The sequence below is a fragment of the Poromitra crassiceps genome, assembly GCF_964638095.1.
Source record: "Poromitra crassiceps genome assembly, chromosome: 5".
Lineage (NCBI taxonomy): Eukaryota > Metazoa > Chordata > Actinopteri > Beryciformes > Melamphaidae > Poromitra > Poromitra crassiceps.
The window spans coordinates 8,871,732-8,894,702 of NC_139642.1; the positions used below are offsets into that span (position 1 = coordinate 8,871,732).

Below are 22,971 nucleotides of genomic sequence, written 5' to 3' on the forward strand. Positions count from 1 at the left end.
CACAGTTTGGCCAGAGAACATGACTCACTTCCTGTCCTGAAACGGTTTGACCAGAGAACACTGCCCACTTCCTGTCCTGCTGGAAAAGAGTGTGTTGGACATCATAATGGACTGGGACCCAGATACTAAGGGACATGTTTCTAAAATATAGATTTCCCAAGGTATCAGTTTGTCTTCTTTGGACAAAACAAAATGAGTCTGGGGAGCAAGACTTAAAACATCAAGCTCACTGAAGAGATGTGGGAAGCTTCCATCTCATTCACACCACTTCCCTCTGTCATAGGCATAGCCTTATTCTAAGTGTTACATCGTTTACATTATAGACGGTTTTAACTTGACAACAAAAACATTCTAAATTGAACCCCCGCTCACTTCCTGTTACAGTGTTTGCTATGGACATAAAAGAAAAAAAAACATTCAAGTGCAGGACTGACCATTCCGTGAAAACCGTCTATATGAGACTGTCCACATTCTATCCCAGTGTGGAACCTACTTGTATCAGGTGCCACTTGGAGCCAGCTACAGTCGGACACATGTTTTGGGAGGGCCCTTCTTTGATTACATTTTGGGGTTGTATCTTTGAGGCCTTCTCATACATTTGTCATAAAACCATTGAACCCAATCACTGCTATTTTTGGATCTCCTGGTCAGGGCGTAGAGTAGACATCACCACACGCCAAGCTAAAGCCCATCATTCACAAGTTGGAATAAATAAGTGTTCTATCCTTAATTCCATAGATAATCTTATAGCAGATGTAAGTCCCGTCAGAAATTCAAGGACACCTGACCTCTCCCCCCTTTCCAGACTTCACTCATGATACATCTTTTCAGAAATGACAGAACAGATTTCTTCCCTCTCATTCAACGATCCTTTTAGGAATGGGTGATGATGCTTCAATAACCAAGGATTATTTGGCTGGAATAAACCCACACCTGTGTCCTTGTAAATGAGCCTGTCTGTGATTAATACATTAAAGTACACAGTCATCTGTATTGAGATATTTGGGTATGTATTTTTATGTGTACGAGTATGTGTATGTACATATCTATTTGTGTATTTTGCACTAAACGTCTGACTATTGAGTGGTCCCAACTCTAACAAACAAAGCCCCATTCATTTATTCATTGTTTTTTTCTTTGTTGTTGTTACTGTTCTGTTGTTTATTTACTATTACTATTATTATTATCAGAATAATTATATAATTAAATCATTATTTCCTTCTTCTTTTCTTTTGGACATCCAGGGGGAGGGAGGGTTGTGTTACAGGTTAGGTGTACAATTTCTGAAAAACCTATAAAGCTTAAAAAAAAGGGGGGGGGGGCGCCATTGCCCCCTCTGTCAACCAGAGCATCACAATGCAAAGTTACTCAGGTTATGGATTTTATTGGCTTTAATCAGTCAACATGTTCTTACATTTTAGACATTTTGTTTTCACTGTCTTATGAAGACATTTCTTACTCGTCAAAACACATTTCCTGGAATGCTGATCTAACAGAAATAAAACAAACTTAGGATGTGGGATCTTTCCAGCTGCGATCTCGGAACCTGTCGTCTATCGGTCCGATGGTGACTAGACTCTGGGGGTGACGGACAATATTTCGGGCTTTCCGGTGTAGCCAGCGGACATCCGGGCCAAAATTTCTTTCTGTGTGCCGGTCGTTGTTCCCGGTCCGATTAGCGAGTTGAGAGATGACGTCTACGACCGGACCACAATACACAGACATCAATACATCTTATAGGTGTTTTAGGTCCAGAATACATTTCTATAAATAGATATCTGCGAGATGTCGATGTCGCGTCTTAAGGCCTATTTCCACCAATTGCGTTATGGTTGCTGTTTTCGGCAGTTTCACCGGATCCGCACCGCATCTGGTGCACATTGGGTTTTATCCCCGGATGTCCGCCGGCTACACCGGGAACCCCAAAACATTGGCTGTCGCCCCCAGAATCTAATCGTCGTCAGACCAATAATATACGATGGGTTTCAAGATTGTCCCAGCTGACTCAAGTGCACTGAGATGCAATGGGACAGAAGAAGATGGAATATCCCCTTTTAGCACAAAATTCCACAATGCATTCTCTTCCCAATTTGAAGGAACATGTGAGAGGGAAGAAGAGCTTGTCTGCTCGTTAGCGCCCCCTGTTACATTTGAACAAATCACCAATAAGTGTCCATGACGGCAGAGTCCTTCATCTTTGTCCCTGGGGTCAGAGTTGGGCCTCCCAGTCCTCGTGTTGCACAGCGCTGAGGGAGCACGGGGGAGCCTCTGTCCATCCAGTGTCTTCCAAGTCATCATAGTCTTCCTCCTCCTCGTCTGGAACATCAAGCAAAGAGCAGATACCATCAGATGTACTGGAGTTCATTGGAGCAGCAGGACATGACTGTTTACATGAACTACAATATTCTTATATTAACTCGATTAATACAATACTCTGAATAAGACATTGGCAGGGTTACCACTACATTACCGTAACCTGAATAAGGTCGTAGCAATAGTCGAATGAAGACGTGGAGTATTCCGATCTTAGTCGCATTATTGGGAGTGCATTGTAGACATGTAAACACCTTAATGGCACTAGTCGTGTTTCCATTACCCTCAGAAATGCACAAAATCTAAATATCGCAATAGAAATCGGGTAATGGAAACACGTAAATTTCGAAAAACCTCCCAAATATCGCAAAAAGTTTTTGCGCTCTCATGAGGTGGTTTTTCAGACGTGTCGATATAGCAGTTTATCGCAAAAGTGTAATGGAAACACATTTTCCGCATTTGCACGTCATGTGACCCATTCTCCTTTGGAAAAGCAGCGGAACATGAGGGCAGGGCCGTAGTCAGGGTTCCGAAATAGGGGAGATCCAGCAAGGGGAGGCGGATTCAAAAAAAAATAGTTTTTTCCCCCCCCTTTTTAAGCCATATTTAGAGTAATATATCATTTTAAATCAACATTAGGATTATACTGTTGTGATGTCATTATTCAGTATATTCTCTTTCATGTCACCACCTGCTCAGCTCTCCTGTCAACATAATTGTAACTAACAAACACAAACTGTTTTAGCCAAATTCATATCAAAATGACACCTACAAACACAGGTACACAACCCAAGCCGTACACAACACACAAAGTTACTTAGACAGACTAGACACTTACTTTCTTGGTTGTTGCTAAAAAATCTGTCAGTGTGTGTCACTCACTGTCTGTCGTTCACTTCGCTCACTGTCTCGCAGCTCGCTCACCTTCAATTATCTCGCCAGGCAGACAGACAGTCATCACTCACCACCATGCTGCTGCTCTCTCAGAATCAAGTTACCGCGGACGCGGCGTCAGATGACTTCCTGCCTGACCTGCCTTTCGTTTCAAAATAAAAGCGATCCCGTGTTTTTCATGCTTTTCCTGTTTTCCATGCAGATTGTTTTATTTTTTTACAATCTTCGTTCTCAGGACACTCTACAATTTTCTGTTCCCAAAGTCCGAACTGAATTGGGGAAGAAAGCTTTTAGGTTCTCTGCACCCACCGCATGGAACAGTCTGCAGTCTGATCTTAAACTTAATAGCTTAGTAACCTTAAATGGTTTTAAGGCTATGGTAAAATCTCTTGAGAACAGGCTGTCTGTATGCAAATGTTTTATTTGATCATTTTAATGTTTTTCAATTGTATGTTAGGATGACGTCATCATCCCTACTTTGACGTCATCATTCCGACTATGATGTCATCGATCACTGATGATGTCATGGTTCATAAGTGTCTTTCATGCCTTTCGCTAGTGATGTCATAGCACAGGTGATGTCATGTCTCTGATGATGTCACAAACGGTATGATGTCATAGCACAGGTGGTGTCATGCTCGGATCTATAAAGGCCTGTTCCAGCAGGCTCTGGCGAGTGATTCATAATCTAAACTAGGATCATACCACCTGCAACCGTTCCCAAAACCTCGAACAGTGCAGCCCCAGCTTTCAAGCTACCAAGTTCCACAACACCCCAGCTTCTCCAGACCTACCAAGTTTCCCGTGGTCATCAACTACCCGCGATTAGATCCACACTTCTCACCCCTGATCCTGACAGTATGAATCACTCGCCAGAGCCTGCTGGAACAGGCCTTTATAGATCCGAGCATGACACCACCTGTGCTATGACATCATACCGTTTGTGACATCATCAGAGACATGTTTGGACACCCGGAGCTGCCTGTACTGTGGCCGAGCCGGGCATTACCTCTCCTCCTGCTCCCGGCGTCCAGTAAGTGGTCCCACCGCTCGCCGGCCCGTGGTTCTCTCAGTGGATCAAGACTCTACGTGTCCAGCCGAAAGATCTGTACGGTTGGGTAGCGCTCCCTGCAGGACCCAGGAGTGGCAGTGTGTCTCCAAGAGGGTTAACGAGTTGGAGAGGACTGTCGACCGTCTCATTGGGAAGCTCAATCGCTGCCTGCAGATCGGCTCCGTCCCCCCGCAGGGGGCCTCCGAGTCTGCTGGCCCTGAGGCACAACCTGAGGCACAACCTGTGGACCTGCCCCTCGCCGAGTCTGAACCTGTACCTGAGGCACGACCTGTGGACCTTCCCCTCGCCGAGTCTGAACCCGTACCCCAGCAGCAGCCAATTCCTGTCCTTGACCAACAACTCATGCTGGACCAACAACTCATGCTGGGAGGCTCCCGTAGTGTCGTCAGCCCTCGGTCAAGAGCAAGAAGAAATAAGAGGCGTTTAAAGGAGGAGACGGTGGGTGACCTCCCCAAACTACAGGTCGGGAGGGCAGGCCTCGCTGTGTCAGATCCCCCTGCGGCTCTGCCTTCGGAGACGGCGGCATTTGACCCTTTTGATGGTCCCCAGCCTCCCATGTTTGGATCGTGCCCCGGGGGATGGCCGGTCCCAGAGGATCCACCGGACCCGGTGGAAGTTCTATCCACGTATCGGTCCATCTATGGCTTCGATATCCTGTATTAGGGAGGAGCACCTCCACTGTCCTGCACCCCCTTTGGGGTCTGACCACCTGCATCTAACCACCTGCTGAAGAGCACCTCACTCTCTTACACCCCCTTTGGGGCCTAACCACCTGCGTCTAACCACCTGCGGAAGAGCACCTCCACCAGAACCTACGGATTTTTTGTCTCCCAGATGCCATCATTGGACGCCAGGTGACGTCCGTTGAGGGGAGGGTACTGTTAGGATGACGTCATCATCCCTACTTTGACGTCATCATTCCGACTATGATGTCATCGATCACTGATGATGTCATGGTTCATAAGTGTCTTTCATGCCTTTCGCTAGTGATGTCATAGCACAGGTGATGTCATGTCTCTGATGATGTCACAAACGGTATGATGTCATAGCACAGGTGGTGTCATGCTCGGATCTATAAAGGCCTGTTCCAGCAGGCTCTGGCGAGTGATTCATAATCTAAACTAGGATCATACCACCTGCAACCGTTCCCAAAACCTCGAACAGTGCAGCCCCAGCTTTCAAGCTACCAAGTTCCACAACACCCCAGCTTCTCCAGACCTACCAAGTTTCCCGTGGTCATCAACTACCCGCGATTAGATCCACACTTCTCACCCCTGATCCTGACATTGTATGTGTTTATGTGTTTGTTTGTTGTAACTTTGTGTTGCTGCTGTTTCTTGGCCAGGTCTCTCTTGTAAAAGAGATCTTTGATCTCAATGGGACAAACCTGGTTAAATAAAGGCTAAAAAAAAAAAAAAAATCTCTGAAATATTAAAAAAATCTCTGAAATATTAGGGGAGGTCCGGACCTCCCCGTCCTCATAGCTAGCTACGGCCCTGCATGAGGGAGAAACGGTTCGATAAGCTGTGGCAAAACCTCCTAGCAAGTGGAAAACTTTGAAGCAACGCTAGCAGAAAGACGAGTGTTATGCAAAATAAATATAAAATATATAATGTTTAATGGCAGAAATCGGTCCATGGTGACAGGCTGCCTGTGAGCGCGCATTTGGCACAGCGGCGAGATGAGCTGATGAAAAGCACACACCGGTGCGATGCTTCTGACTGAAGTGAATACAGTATGGACAATACAGTATGGACAAGCTTTCAACGGAGGTGGTCGCATTTCTTCTCTCTCCAGTCCTCCCTCCCTCTCCCTCTCCCCCTCATCCCTCTGCTTCTGCTACCTGGAGCCAATCTTGCATTTGTCTCTTCGAAACTACAAATATGGATTATATGGCTGGTCTCTCAACGAATTCGACAAAACTATTGTGGGGTCCGGAGAACCCCCCCTCTGCCCAGTCGGGACCGCCGCGGGATACGGGAAGACAGCAGTCATTGACCCTAGGCTGCACGTCACGATAAACGAGATGAGCGGGGCAGTGAGTACTTGGACTATTGCGATTTCTGATCTGAATCGTAAAAATGGATTACTTCTTGGAGATATCACTGCCGCTGCGCCGAAGTGTTTTAAAACCGAGGATCAGGACTGACTCGTGTGAGGAATGTTGTTGATCCTACACCCACCGGGGAAAACCAAAACAAACGGATTTAATCTGGCCACCTGCTAAGCTGTCAAGGACACTAGCAGCTAAACTCTCCTGAAGCCCTGAGTGCAATCTGCGTCTCCAACGTCACCCCCCCGCCCCGACATCTGACGCCTGAACTCTGGTCTGAATTGACGAGGCCATCTCCGCAGCAACGCTGTGTTCAGCCGAAGAAGGCTCAGACTACACACACACACAAACACCCATGGACTCTAAGGACTCACAGGCCTACACACGGTCACGCACGCACTCCCCCAAACCCCCCCCCCTCCCGCCCCCCTCCCCTAAACCCCACCCCCCGCCTCCAGCAACTTCCCCCCGCTTTGCAACACCCCCCCTGGACTTCCAGCCGCGCACATTGATTTTAGTGGGCGGGAGTACTTGACATGATGGACAACTCCTTCAGCCAATCAGTGTCGGATCCAGCCAAATCCAAATCAAGTGGGAAGAATGGTGAAAACGTCTTTTCTGCCGAGGAACTCTGCTGGTGCATAACTCTTCTTGTTTAACTGTTGTTATTGAGTCTATTTCTACAGTAACTGCACTTACGGCTGCGTTTACTCGACTAACGTTACCGTTACTGCTCGTTGCTTCGGAGACAGCACTCTTTTTCCAGCGCTGTCCCTGATTGGCCCGGTCATGTTGTAATTTCTGGAAAACACGGGGGGGGGGGGGGCGGGTCAAAGCCCAGACTGATCCATGGAGCGTAACAGAACGTGAGGTCACATGATCAGGATGGTTTTCCCAGGCTAGAAACCCACCGGCCCCGTCTGTAGGAGTCCTGCTGTCCCGCGCAGTCTGTCCCAAACGCCTCGTCCTGCTCCTCGTCCTCCTCACACTCTGAAGCACCTGTTGAAGGTCAGATTCAACATTTTCACGATTCACTTTAATAACCACAGCAAGTCATTAGATTATTACAGGTGAGGAATTTGAATGACTGCAAGTATGCAGCGCAGTGGTCACATCGATACTACAAGACCAGGCCAATTTCCCCTGCTGTCCCGGTCGTAGCTCCACCCCCTCTGCTGATCTAGAGATCTGCTATCTTGTTTTATACTCGCCATGCCGCGAAGGGCACGGGGGACGAGCGAGGACGCGAGCGTCAAATGACGTCATGTGTTGGGCGCGACCCCTGTAGGCCGCCCATCGCGTACCTGAAGATTTTTCTAGCATTTTTCTAGACCTCCGCACGGCTTCTCTCCAAACATGGACGCTTGAGCCACTGAGCCCTGAGCTGTGTTTTCACCACATTTCTTGACCCATGTGATAGGCTAAACTTTGATTAGCAACTGTTCGTTTTTAGTCATTTCAACAAGTAAATGTGTTGTGTTGAGAGCATGGTTGAGAGAGATTAAAAGCAGCACAGAGTAGGCTATCAGGGCTGAGAACTGAAACGGCTATTCAGTAAAAACAAGTTTGGTGATTCATTCATGTGCTGATATACGGTCGGTTGAGAGTGAATGCGCACTCAGTACTGCACATAATAGCGTTTCATTGCGACTTTTCACGGGCTGTTCTCACTATTACCATTGTACAATGTAACATGCTGATCACTTGGCTGATCACTTCCGAGTATAAAAGCATCTGCCCCAGCGTGAGTTCCGCCTCGCGGAGCCTAGCTTGAGTATATGCTTCCTCCGATACGAGTGCAGTCACCGGCCACTTCTTTTCACCTGACAGCCGGGAGCTTCACCGGCCGGACATAGCGCATGGGGGATCACGCAATACCCCCCGGTTCCCCTCCCTCCGAACAGGCGCCCTGACAGACGAGAGGAGGCGCTAGTGCAGAGACCAGGACTCCTACCCCACTGGCTTCCCACCCACAGACACGAGCAAATGTGTCTGTAGGAACTTTTTACCAAGCCGGGCGTACCACTGCCAGGAACTGGCACGGTCTCCGGTGGTGGTAGGTGAGTGCTTTTACCTCTACACTACCCAGACACCCAGATCGTTCCCCTCCTCCCCCTCTGTGAGTGTGACAGAGTGCAGAGGTCTCCTCCCCCTCACCTCCTCTCTGGGTGTGACAGAGTGCAGAGGTCTCCTCCCCCTCACCTCCTCTCTGGGTGTGACAGAGTGCAGAGGTCTCCTCCCCCTCACCTCCTCTCTGGGTGTGACAGAGTGCAGAGGTCTCCTCCCCCTCACCTCCTCTCTGGGTGTGACAGAGTGCAGAGGTCTCCTCCCCCTAACCTCCTCTCTGGGTGTGACAGAGTGCAGAGGTCTCCCTCCCCCTCACCTCCTCTCTGGGTGTGACAGAGTGCAGAGGTCTCCTCCCCCTCACCTCCTCTCTGGGTGTGACAGAGTGCAGAGGTCTCCTCCCCCTCACCTCCTCTCTGGGTGTGACAGAGTGCAGAGGTCTCCTCCCCCTCACCTCCTCTCTGGGTGTGACAGAGTGCAGAGGTCTCCTCCCCCTCACCTCCTCTCTGGGTGTGACAGAGTGAAGAGGTCTCCTCCCCCTCACCTCCTCTCTGGGTGTGACAGAGTGCAGAGGTCTCCTCCCCCTCACCTCCTCTCTGGGTGTGACAGAGTGCAGAGGTCTCCTCCCCCTCACCGCTCCTCTCCTCCAGCCCCTCTTCAGCTGCTCAGCCCAGTAGAGCACCTCGCTCACCAGCACCCTCCGAAGGATGTTGTTGTCATGCAGACTGGGGTAGGTTACACTGTACAGCTAATGTGGAAACAGATTGAAAATATATCAGAAACCTGTCACTGATATCTGAGACATATTTACTCATTAAAATTGAGAATAAGGGGGTTTGATTGGGTTGGTGAATGACTCAGTGATGACTTGGCCAGGTGCTGACAGTTTTACTTCGTTTCGAACTCAAGCTCTCACTCTAGTGCCTAGTTCGCTGCTTACGCAGCCAATGGAAGATTGTCATTTTGCTCCGCAAAATTACTTTACATTAAAACCGTCCACCCACCCGTAGGTGGCGTGGTGCCTCCCTGGGGCTGACGTGGATCCACGTGACTACGTCACGTCCCGTCATCCCAGGAAACGTCACTCTTCAAATCTTCCAGCCAGCGGGAGGTTGTGTTGTCTAAAGCTCCGGTGTTAGCTCGAAGTTAGCGCTATAAACATAGCTTAGAAAATAGGCTTGTTCCGTCTGAACTGCCCACCTTGAGGGGTTTTAGGTGGATGAGGTAAAACAGGCTTCGGGGACCCGATCCTGTTCTCTTCACCAAGCGGCGGCGGATCAAGTCATCAAAGCTAAGCGTGTCTTCTTACAGTTAACACTTGTTGTGCTACCGCCTTGTAGCTGTGTGAAACGTTCCCCGGCTGGGGCAGCGTTTATCGGCTTGAGGGCTGACTAAGGTCTGCGCTCAAAACTGTTTAAGCTTGGTACTGTATAGCACAAGAACAATAGGCTAATTAGCCCAGTTTGTTGCAGATGAGCTAGCGTGCACCCGTGCGGTTAGCGTCCGTGTGCTAGGTACTTTAAGCGCCTTACTCCGGCTGGAGTAACGTTAGATAGATAGTATAGCTATTTGCTCAGTGCAGCTAGCATCTAGCTTGTAGCACTCCAGCTATCTGGTTGCGTCCCCAGACAGGGTAACACACCCAGTATTGTGGCAGATAGCTAACGTGCACACGTACAGTTAGTGTCTGTGTTAGTGCTGCACGATTAATCGAATCGCAATCGCAATCGCGATGTCAGCACGTGCGATTACATAACCGCAAAAGTGTGCGATTATTTTATTTTTTTCACGTCTTTTTGAGTGTGTGTGTGTGTGTGTGTGAGAGCCTCCTCTAACCTAACGTTACACGCGACGCAGCAAACACACGTTTCTCTGCCATCACACTGGGCATCAATACTAGCGGGAGACTTCTCCCATGCACTCCCGCAAATAAGTAATGTTATGTGCAGCAAGGTTACATATTATCTACCGAGAGGGCGAGAGAGAACATCCATGATCGCTAACAGCAAGCTATGCTAATAACTAGCTAGCCATTCGTTCAGAAACGCATGTAAACAGCCATGTGATCAGTGAGAACGTCAGTAAAATAAGGAGAGAGCTGCAGGTGCTTATGCAGAACTAGTGCGCGATTAAGTACACAGTGGGGATGACCCGCTGTGATGAAGAATATAACGAGATTAACAAGGTTGATAGCAAAACACTGTCGCAGCTCCCAGCACTGGCAGCATCACCTCCAGGCTAGCTAACTAGCCTGTCACATGACGCCTTCATGGTCCCTCGTTAAAAGTCTGCAGATGCACGTTCTCACCTCTCTCTCAAGAAGCGTCACGTGAGTGTGGCGTTTAAGGCCATCTGTCGCTACAAAATAAATAAACGGGGTGTATCATTCATTAGTATTGCTGGACAGACATGTAACTAACTTTGCAACTTTGCTGAGCCATCTTCTATGTACTGTAACACAGTGCAGTTTCTATTTGACTGGTGTTTCTTTTTTACATGTTTGGGACAGGCAAATGTCTCAAAATGTTTTATTTTTTTGTAAAGATAATTTAATTTCAAATTGTTTTATTTTTTTTAGTTTTAATATATTTAAAATTGTAACATATTTCATGTATTTTAGTCTGTGATATGTGAAACCGTGGTATTTTTGTCCAAGGTTATCATACTGTCAAAAACTCATGCCGGCACATCCCTAGATACCTCTTGTTTATTATATCGCAATCACAATCGCAATCGCAATATTGTCCACCCTAATCGCTAATCGCACCTTTTCCCCAAATCGTGCAGCACTAGTCTGTGTGCTAAGTACTTTAGGCGCCAGCTACCTCTGTGTAGGGCGCGCGTTAAGCGAGTAGTAGCTAGAAGCCATGCTCTTCAGTTAGCTAGATAGCTGGCTTGCTCCCGTGCAGCCAGTATCTAGCGTTGTGTAGCACTCCAGCTATCTTACCGTTGCAGGCTACTGTTAGTTAGCTTACACGGTAACCCCGTTAATTCCTGTTAGCAGAGAGAGGGGGGAACAGCTAGGTGCTGTGTTAGCTGTGAGGCTACGGCACAATGAAATGAATGTGTGCACTGCCTAAGGGCATGAGCACGCTGCACAGGCGTTGCTGGGACCTATGGCTTGTAGTGTAGCTATTACTGGCGTCGGCCCCGAAGGGGGCACTCTGAGATATTAGTTGAGGAAATACGCTAGCTAGGTGAGCTCGCTCCACATTGTGTTGGCCGCTTCTCTCAGTACTTACGCCATCTTAGCCAGCTTGCTTGTCTGCTAAGTGTTGCTTGCCTCGTGCAAATAGCATCTACTAACTAGATTGTAACTCCCTCTGAGGAGTTTCTTCTGAGATTGACTAGCTTCGCGGGCCGCTGGCTTCAGCTTGCGGTCACGCTTGCTTCCCCGTGTTACTCAGGGTAGAGACTCGCTGCACCGGCTTGTGCGCAGGCTTGTGTTAGCGCACGCTTGTCTCTCAGTGCTTACGCTAGCTTAGCTAGTGGCTTGTTCACGCCTGTTCTCTCGGGTTAACAGGTTGTGGGTATTGTTGCCTTCCTTTCGGGCTGGGCTATTGCCGCTTACGTTACCGTTGCACGCGCACGTTCGCTAGCCTCCGGGTTGCTTACTGTCTAGCCTGTGCTTCTTGCTAGTTTGTTAGCTTGCTTAAACGGTACTCCCGCTAACAGGGTGCGGCCTGCGGGAGCTTGGTATTTAGTGATTAGCTTCCTGCTTCTCTTGCTACTGAGCAGGGAAAGTCAGCGAGGGGATGGGCTGTGTGTAAAACTACATTGGCCGAGTATGAACCGGCACGATAAGTGCGTGTTCTGCCTTGGGCATGAGCACGCTGCACAGGCGCTTTGAACCCTCGGTCTTGCAGCTGCTGGGCTATCTTCACGAGCGAGCCCTCCAAGGGAGCAGTTCGTGGGGCGATGCCCAGGGCCGCAGCTAAAGCTCTTGAGAGTGTGAGAGCTAGCTTGCATACGTGCAGATAGCATTAGTACTGTTAGCACAGAACGATAGTATTGTTGCAGATAGCTGGCGTGCACCCGTGCAGTTAGTATCTGCGTGCTAAGTACATTGGGCGCGAGCTACCTCCACTACACGCATTCCCTTGTTGGGGCGTCCCCTGCAAGTGCAGGGAGCCTGACAGGGGGCACAGCGCACCTTGGTCCATGGCCACGGCCTGGCCTTGGTTGGCAGCACTCAGATCAAGTTCACCGGTTGGCTCACCAAGGCTGGGCTCAGTCCCAGCCTCAGGCTTGTAGCTTTAGGCCCACCGTCCTCGGTGCCCAAGGCCCGAGTTCGGTCGGGAGCTCCCCCAGGGTCTCATATCCGTCATCAGGGCTCGCCGTTGGTCCATGGCTACGGCCTGGCCTCGGCTAGAGGCTCCTAGGACAAGCCCACCATCAATGGCGCCGTGGGCCCATTGCTGGTCGGGAGCTCTCCTGGGGACCGCACTGCCGGACAAGTCCGCGTGCGGCCGGACTAGAAAGAGAACGTTACCTCCGCAGTCCCCCCCCCCAGCCTGCGAAAGTCACACGGCGGGGGGGGATTACGTCGATACAACGCAGTAGGCGGAGCTTGCGTAAGAAATTCTCCCCCAGCATGCACAGCTTCTACGGAACTGACCATGCGGCGGGGGGGGCGTAGCCTCTCACGTCCTGCCCCCCCATCAGGGTACCGGATCAGTCCTGGTGCCCAACAATATACTCAGGACGGGTTCCGCTCCTTGGCCACAAGAGACCATCTTTGTAAGCCAACAGGCTCGATGCCTGGGAGCATCTATGTTCCCCGTCCCCTTTAAACGGCGCACCCTCCAGAAGGGATACGCTCTACAGTTGCCAGGCCCCCACCCACGTTCGACGGGACCCCCGATACGGCCGTGGAGGGGGAGTCCATGGACATACTCCACAAGGAGGTTATTCGTTCCTCGCCAAAGCGGCGATGCGCTCGGTTCCCAAGGCAGAGGTGCGCTTGGGTTCTACCACAGGTACTTTGTCGTGCCCAAGAAGGACGGCTCCATGCGTCCAGAATTGGACCTTCGGCGTCTCAACGAGGTGCTGAGGAAGTCCCGTTCCGAATGCTCTCTTTTCCCCGCCTGTTCAACGCGTTGAGACAGGGGGATTTCTTACTTCCGTGGATCTGAAAGTTGCATTCTTCCATGTCCACGTGGTCAGGAGACACAGGAAATACCAGAGGTTCTCCTTCCTGGGGAAGGCTTACGAATTCTGTGTCTTGCCATCCGGCATGTCTTAAGCCCGCGAACCTTCAAAAGAGCGGTGTGCGTGGAGACAGCCTTGGCTCCCCTCCGCGCGAGGGGGATCCGCGTCTTCCTATATCGCGACGACGCTCTCATAGAGTTGGCCGACTCGAGGGTCTGTGCCACGGAACATACCAAGGTGGTGACCGATCACCGGCAAACCTTAGGGTTTTTGGTGAACTGGCAGAAGAGTTGCCTCGTCCCAGCGCAGGCGGCAACCTTCCCGGGGCTCGAGCTAGACTCCCTGCGAGCCTTTCGCCAGGGCGACAGGCTCGCACAGTGCGGACAGCAAGCCAAGGACGTTAGGTCTGTGCCCTCGGTGTCAGTGCATCAGTGCACAGTGATGTTGGGCCTGATGGCCTCAGCACTGCATGTGCTCCCACTGGGGAGGCTACACATGCGCCCGTAGTCCAAATCTGGTTCCTCAGGCTTCGCCTGGACCCGGCTGGGGACCGTCATCGCAGGGTTCCTCTGACAGGTCAGGCCCGGCAGGCGCTGGCCATATGGGCGGACCCCCGTTACCTCTCGAGAGGTACTCAGTTGGGCCCTGTCCTGCTCAGGATGGTGATTCACACCGACGCCTCCCTCTGGGGGTGGGGTGCGATTTGCGGGTTTAAAGGTTCTGTCCTTAAAGACCGCGCTGCTGCTGGCCTTGTCGTCAGGAAAGAGAGTTGGTGACCTGATTGCCCTCTCGGTGCAGCAGGCCTGTATGGTTTTTGGGGATGATGGGCGCAGGGTTACGTTGCGACCTAACCCGGCTTACCAACCCAAGAGTATTAATGCCGGCTATAGGTCTATGGTCATAGACTTATCAGCATTCTGTCCCCCGCCGTTCAGTTCGGGTGAGGAGAGACGCTTGCACATGCTGTGCCCCGTAAGGGTGCTCTCGGCCTATGTGGCCAGGACGCGTTCATTACGCACTACAGACCAGTTGTTGGTCTGCTTTGGGCAGAAGGCCCAGGGTGGGCCCCTTTCCAAGGATCGCTTATCACACTGGATAGTGGAGGCGATCGCGTTGGCATACTCTGCCGTGGGTAAGATACCCCCGGAGGGTATCAAGGCACATTCTACGCGAGGTGTTGCGACATCCTCTGCGTTGTTGCGTGGTGTTTCGGTGGAGCACATGTGTGCCGCGGCCTCATGGTCCTCTTATCACACGTTTGTCAGGTACTACAGTCTCGATGTGTCCGGTTCGCGGTTCGCGCACGCGGCACTGTCGGTGGCAAGGAAGTAGTATTGTTGCCACTCTAATATGTCAGACGGTCAGGCATGAACGTTGCCATACGGCCGTGGTTCACCGACGCCTTTCGGGTCGCCCTGTAGGGTGCTCCCGGCAGCAAGGGCGGTTGAATTTGGCACTAGAGTGAGAGCTTGAGTTCGAAACGAAGTAAAACGTTAGGGTTGTACTACAACCCAGGTTTTACGAGTGAGAACGAGAGCTCTCACTACCCAGCCTTGCTGCGTCGATGCGTCGTTGATTGCGTCGGATCTCAGCTGGCTGGAAGAATGAGTGACGTTTCCTGGGATGACGGGACGTGACGTAGTCACGTGGATCCACGTCAGCCCCAGGGAGGCACCACGCCACCTACGGGTGGGTGGACGGTTTTAATGTAAAGTAATTTTGCGGAGCAAAATGACAATCTTCCATTGGCTGCATAAGCAGCGAACTAAGCACTAGAGTGAGAGCTCTCGTTCTCACTCGTAAAACCTGGGTTGTAGTACAACCCTAACGTTTTTTTTTATCAATTTTTCTCCCCAATTGTACTTGGCCAATTTCCCCCTGCTGCCCCCGTCGCTGCTCCCCCCTCTGCCGATCTGGGGAGATCCATAGACTAGCACCATGCTTCCTCTGACACATGCGCAGTTGCCAGCCGCTTCGTTTCACATGAGAGCGGGGAGCTTCACCGGCAGGACGTAGCACATGGGAGGATCACGCTATTCCCACCAGTTCCCTTCAACCCTGAACAGGCGCCCTGAGCAACCAGAGGAGGCACTAGTCCAGCGACCAGGACACATACCCCTAATCCAGCTTCCCACCCGCAGACACAGCCAATCATGCCTGTATGGATGCCCGGCCAAGTCTGAGGTAACACGGGGGCGCAAACCTGCCCTGTGAAGATGTGCCATGTGGATCATCACTCACCAGAGTATATGAGAAGATGCCATGTGGATCATCACTCACCAGAGTATATGAGAAGATGCCATGTGGATCATCACTCACCAGAGTATATGAGAAGATGCCATGTGGATCATCACTCACCAGAGTATATGAGAAGATGCCATGTGGATCATCACTCACCAGAGTATATGAGAAGATGCCATGTGGATCATCACTCACCAGAGTATATGAGAAGATGCCATGTGGATCATCACTCACCAGAGTATATGAGAAGATGCCATGTGGATCATCACTCACCAGAGTATATCAATCAAACTTTATTGCAGCCAAAGGCCAAAAGGTACAAAACAGGACATGTATATAAATAACAACATTTTAAAGCTAAAAACAGGTCCATCATTAGGTCGTCATCATATAAGTTTACCAACAAACAATATTTGTGGAAACCTAACTTGTGCATACACAGGGACTGACCATGGGGCACCACCCCACCAATAAAAAGTTAGTAAAACTTACATTGTGCATACTTAAGGACTGACCGTAGGGTACAACCCCACACAGCCAAGAGTCATAAGAGGCACTTGTACCAGTGTGACCATATATGAGAGTGGTAACGAACAGAGCTGTAGCTTGGATTAACCAACACCATAATTACCTCATTAAGTGACCCATCAAGTCTACATTTAAAACTGTGCATGAGGTTTCTCAGTAGAGCCTGGAAGGTTGTCAAGCCATTAGTACAGAACAGCTGACTTGCACTACCCCCCCTAGGCTCCTTCAGGAGAATCCTGAGGGCGTCGTTATAAGCTACCTTAAGTTTACGTAAACTCTCACTTTTGTAGTTCACCCATAAGGGGGCAGTGTAGAGAGGGGTGCAGTAGGCTCTGAACAGGTTCACCTTCACCTCCATTGAACAGAAATGAAATTTCCTGACTAACATGTTAGCTTGCGCATATAGCATACGACGCTGTCTAAGCATATCAGAGTCATCCTGCATCTTGTCATCAATGATGTGTCCCAGATATTTGCAGTTGCTGGCCACAGAGATTATCTGTCCTGACAAATAAAATACGGGGAAATTAAGTTTCTGATCCCCTTTCGACCGGCAGATCAGAACCACACTCTTTTTGGCATTATATTTCACATCAAACATAATACCATATTCAGAACAGATGTTAAGTAGCTGTTGAAACCCCGCACTACTGGGGGAGACAATGGCAAGATCATCAGCATACATAAAATGATTAATCAATGTGCTACCTATCACACAGCCAGTCCTACAAGTAGTCAACTGCTTGGATAAGGCATCCATATAAAGATTAAAAAGGGCTGGGGATAAAATCCCCCCCTGACGGACCCCATTGCCAACACTAAATGGGGCAGACACCGAGTTCCCCCAACTTACCCGCATACTCTGGTTGGCATACCAGTATACAAGGATGCGGATGAAAGAACCCGGCACACCTCTCTGCATTAGTTTGGTAAAAAGCTTATGGTGATTGATTTTGTCAAAAGCTGACGAGGCATCAATAAAGCCAACAAACATAGTGGAGCCATGTTGTCTGTAAAGCTCAACCGCTTCTTTTAACGCATAAATACAAAGATCTGTACTGTGTTTGGCCTTAAAACCAAATTGATTATCAGTGGTTGAGATAAAAACACTTATCCTATCGAGTAAAATCTTTTCAAAAACTTTCGATATAATACTGGCTAAGGCGATGGGACGGTAGTTGGCCAGGCTCCCAACCTTTCCAGCTTTGTCCTTAATGACAGGGACTAAGGTAACTGCAATCATAGAGTCTGGCAGAATACCATGCAACAGAAGACCTGAAAAGCAGATGGATAGCAGCACTGCTAACCTGGGGCTAGCCAGTTTTAGATGTTCAGCAGTGATGCTATCCATGCCGCAAGCTTTATTATTGGACAGTTGCTCAATAGCTTGGTAGAACTCATTGTAACTGAGAGGAACACCTTCCTCCACCTATATGAGAAGATGCCATGTGGATCATCACTCACCAGAGTATATGAGAAGATGCCATGTGGATCATCACTCACCAGAGTATATGAGAAGATGCCATGTGGATGGTCGGCGGGCAGCATGCGGGCGTGGTCTCTGCTGCTCAGCCTGTGGAACACGGCGATCTGGGAGCAGAAGCCCACCCTCTCCTGCTGGCCAGGCGGTGCCAGGCCAACACCGGTAAACTGCACCTCGTAACCATGCTGCAGACATGCCCGCACAGCCCTGAGGACAGACAGAACACAGGAAAACAATCCGTTCAAATCTTTACTATTGGAAAAGGAGACATGTTTTAAGAGGCCTGAAACATTACTGCAGATAAAATGACAAGAGACTCAGGTAGTTTATTCAGGGTTAACTTCCCACGGGTCCTTGAAAGTTCTTTTGATATGTCTACGTCTACTATTTTCCCACATTTCCCAGAATGACTTTCAACAACCCGCAGAGAAAGCATGTGATCTTGTTGCATTCAATGGCTGTCGTTTTCATTTAGTCAGTTATCCACAGGACTAAGACAAATACCAATAGTTGATGTTTTTTCAACGGTGTTATGGTGTTTTTGGGATCCTTAAAAATGACGTACCAGGATTGGAACTCCGCTCTGGTCCACTCAAACTTGTGGTCGCTGTGCCTGAAGCCCGTCAGGCCGGGAAGAAGGGGGTTGAACTCACAGTTTGGCGTGCTGACGATAACCGCCGCTGGGGCCATGTAGCCAAACAGCACCTCAGAGAAGCGCTCCACATCAGCAAGATGGAGGTGCTCTATGCTGCAGAGAGCCAGGCAGGAAACAGGGTGAGAAACAAAGACACATGCCCAATCCAAAATATATATCTGCCCTCTGGACTTCAGTCCAACGTACCGTGACACGTTCAATGTCATCACGTCAAGTCTGCGAGGGCGAGAGACTGCAAGGCTATAATAATAACCCACTGATAGACACACGTCTATAGACTACAATAAAATGCCCAATGTGGTTGAATATTATTTCTGGCCTACATGATTCTAGTAACGTTTTAATTAAATAATTGTTTTACATATTCATAATCAGTTTTTTGTTTTTTGTTTTGTTCTACAAGCAGAAAAATGACGTGACGTCCGTATTACAATGAATTGTGGGCTACCTCTCGTGGGACTTGTACACATTTTAAATTGCATATATTTGGGTTACCACACTTGGTGGTTAATACGGTTTGTTGTTCCCATGGATGTAACTTGTGCACCAACCACACCAAGTCAATTTCCTTGTATGTGCAAACATACCATAGCCAACATACCATAGCCAAGATTTGATTCTATTCTATTCTAATTCAGTCAGTGAAGTCTGGAAGCGGACTCTTTGGAAGTCTGCGGAAAGTCCACTTGAGCGACCCCTTGTGGACTGGATGGATTGTGGATTTGTCTGCGTGTCTGCAAGTGAAGTGATGTCTGGACATTTGGATTTGGCCATACAGAGACAGTAAGAAATAGAAGACAGAAATCAAAGTGAAAGATTTAGACTGACGCTGATCAACCCCAGAGGAAGTGGCGACTTACAGTTCTATACTGGTCACCAGATCGAATCCTCTAAGGCGGCCGTCTCTGCGTGACTGAGCCCTGGTACAGCTCAATGCTCAGTTGATCAAAACTTGGCAGCAGATAGTCAGTTGAGATAGGGGCTAATTCATACCTGGGAAAAATAAAAGCAATCCTATCTCTGTAGGTTGTGATTGTGTCACATGTCACAAACTAAAATCTCAAGTCAATGAACTAATTTAAACTTACATGTTTTTCCTCATCACGTCTCTGTCGATGTCCACTCCGACCAGCAGTTCAATTTCCCGGTGGAATTTCAGCCTCCTGAGGAGGGTGCACTCGTTGCACCCCAAGTCCACCACCTAATGTGAAGGAGAACACTATGTGACTGATGTGAAGAAAACTAGAGTGAAAACAATAGAATGATGAGTAGATGGTAGCTTCAACGTGTTTGTATGTTTGTTTGTATGATGTATGTTTCTGTGTTTTGTATACAAGCTGCTCTAAACCAATTGCCCCTTGTGGGATCAATAAAGTTGTTTGAAGTTGAAACTTACATATCCTAGAAAAAAAACGTTTGGCTGTGTGTCTTGTTACCTAGTTCAGGGGGTCCCAAACCCTCTCATGTCAAAGCCAATTTGCAATATTTTCATCATCACAGGCCTTCTTGATAGGAGAATAACTGGCGATTGTAATACATTAACAGGTGATTTTCATTTTTTTTCATTTATTTGTTTATTTGAATAGGGACAGGTACACGTACATATAGTGTTCACAACAAAAAATGTCAATAAACCTATGATGTGTTGTACCAAAGCATGTATAGCCCAGGGCTAGTTTGCAATGCCAGTCCCTAGATGTAACCAGACATTCCTGTAAAATAAAAAATAATAATACACAAAAATACAGCAAAATACAATAAAAAGACACATATCAAAGATCAGATAGGCTACTAAACGTAAAATTCAGGTCAAATTTCAGTACAGTAACAATTCAAATATCACAGTTAAGACAGTTCAAATTATGTTCAGTTTAGTTAAGAGTGTGTGCTTATTGTACACACTCCTAAGAGTGTGTACAAACCTGGTGGAGCTTCAACCAGTCTTTGACATTTTTATTAAAACCCTTAATTTCTAGGTTTAGTTTTATTTCCTCCGGCAGTCTGTTCCACATTTGAGACCCCTTAATGGAGAACGCGGACTGCCCGAAAGAGGTTTTGCGGCGTGCAATTTTGCAGTTTCCACTAGCCGTGCCCCTGGTAACCCTGATGCTGCTTTGTCAACTGACAGATCGGCTCAGGGGCTCAGGTGCTAAATTATGTAGACATTTAAAAACCAGTTTAAGATTGGAGAATTTAAAAAAGTTATCAAAGCTTAACAGGTTATATTGTTTCAGTATGCGGCAGTGATGCCATCGCATGGGTTTTTTTGCCATTATTTTTAGAGTCTGCTTATAAAGGGTTGCAACTGGTTGAATTATGGTTTGGGAGGCTTGGCTCCACACAGTAATACAGTACGACATATGAGAAAAGACCATGGCATGCATAAACAACTGTGCTGCTTTTAGTGGTATATGATGCCTGATTATTTTAAAGCAACTTAGGTTGCGTTTAACCGACTTTGTCATCTTTTTCACATGTTTGTTAAATTTAAGATTGGAATCTAGCACAATACCTAGATACTTAAATTCGTTCAGCGTCTCAATTTCTTCTCCCTGCATTGTCACTCTGAGTTGTTCCTGTTGTTTTTAATGGAAAGGCACATGGTGACAGTCTTTCTCTAGTTCAGGGTGAGCCTGTTTTGGTGAGCCACTCACACACTTCCTCCATATATGAGGTGAGTGTCTCAGCAGACCCACTTGGTGTCTTAGCTGGTGTGTAAATTATTATTATTATAAATAGCCAATGGACTGTCTATATTGTAAGGTGCCATATTGTGAAATCATTGGAATATTATGATAGATACAGTAGAGACCATAGACCCTTTGCAAGTTGTGTCAGGTCCCCCACAATAACAGTCAACTTGAATCAATTCTTATAGCTACATTTTCTCATGAATCATCATTTTTACTGATCATCGGCTGTGTCTGTATAACAGCCAAACCACAAACCAGTTCTAAAAGTTATAATCTTCATCTCCACACAAGTGCTGCATGGTGTTAGAAATATTAAATATGCCAAAATGTGTAATATGTCTGTGGTGTAATGTTATTGTTTGACATTTGACCTGTCGATGATGTCACAGGGGCGGGCAGTATCACTTCCGGTGTGACAGCCTAACTGGTCGCTCCACTATCCTGTCTCCAGGATGCATGTGATTGTTGTTTACTTCCTGCAGCAGCTGTTGTGCACTTCTGTCCGCAGATTCACCACAACTCCACAATGAAACGCTGAAGTCTCCGGCGGATGAAAACTACTCTTCTTTGCTTTTTACCATCTTTTAATCTCCACTGTGCCTGTCCAACAAATAAATAAACTCAACTAAACACAGGATAGTCAAACGTGTCTGCCAAACAATCTCTCAGTGGGTGTGACTGTGCTTGGAATGAAACCCGCCTACCCTTTTCCTGGTGTTAAAATATGACATTAAATTAAAATACTAAAATTCTCTTTCAAGGCGAGTGTTACGATTATTACAGCTTTTCAGAGCAGCGATGACTGCTAAAAAAATAAAAACAAAAAAAACGATTCCCTGCGGGTTTCGATCAGCATATACAAAAGGTTCCAACGCAGTAACCCATGCATCTAACCCTCTTCACCACCAGTCCATTCCAGTTTACTGAAGTCAACTCACTTTATAATGAATGACTACGCAACATCCGTGACTAGTTGAACTGAAGCTTGTCACATTAACTTGTTGCTCATGAAAACATTGAACTATTCGCTGCCTGATAGTTGAGACTGCACGGTTTACAAGAACTGGATGCTGATCATTTATCGGGTCCATATCGTACAGTACATCCCTATTCCCAATTAAATGTATTAAATGCAGTCAAACATCACTTGGTAGATACCTTAGTTGGAGCATAGATCGCTGCACCATGCTGAACGTGCACGCGTCCTGCAGTCACCATCATGTCCCATCACAGCCAGGTACCTTTAAACAGACAAACCAGTGTCAGTCTGGCTACAGACTAGAGTCAAGGTTAACACAAGGTGGACACTACCTTCACTGATGTCACATATTATGTTTTCTCAACAGCTGTTCAGACCAACCACACTCCAAGTTTCTCTCACCATTTTCACATTATGGTCTGGGAATCATGCTGGAGGTACAGATGTCATAGTCACTTTCTACCATGTTGGCTGTTCTTGAAGCAGGCAGCCATCTTGGCTAATCTGTTCAAGAAAACAAATCTGATTTTAACAATGCTTAACAAATCCTACAATGTAGGACAAATGAGCTACATGCTCAGTTGTAAATTATTTCAGTAAAGAGGTTTTCCTTTTGTCAAATGTCTTCACTAGCCTGATGAAAAATGAATTATAAAATGAGAATATCATGTGTTGATGTGACAGGATGACAGATATGAAGAAGATGTTTAGATGTTTATGTTCATTGTTATGTTATATTTACCTTGGGGGACCAAATTTTATTTAGTTACGGCACTAACAAACATTCAGTATATATTGTGGTTGATAATGCACTACAGGATTTACGCCACAAGGCGGCACCTGTG

General features: G+C 47.9%; 1 pseudogene across 1 annotated transcript; it reads right to left on the minus strand.

Annotated features, from left to right (window-relative positions):
- Positions 1-2,209: 2,209 nt before the first annotated feature.
- On the minus strand, positions 2,210-22,368 carry LOC310776291 (small RNA 2'-O-methyltransferase-like; annotated as a pseudogene). The gene is made up of 8 exons: positions 22,306-22,368; positions 19,543-19,655; positions 19,315-19,447; positions 18,365-18,547; positions 17,820-18,006; positions 8,986-9,144; positions 7,244-7,331; positions 2,210-2,316 (listed from the first exon to the last, which is right to left on the minus strand). The product of its transcript is annotated as a small RNA 2'-O-methyltransferase-like (transcript).
- Between the last annotated feature and the right edge of the window lie 603 nt (positions 22,369-22,971).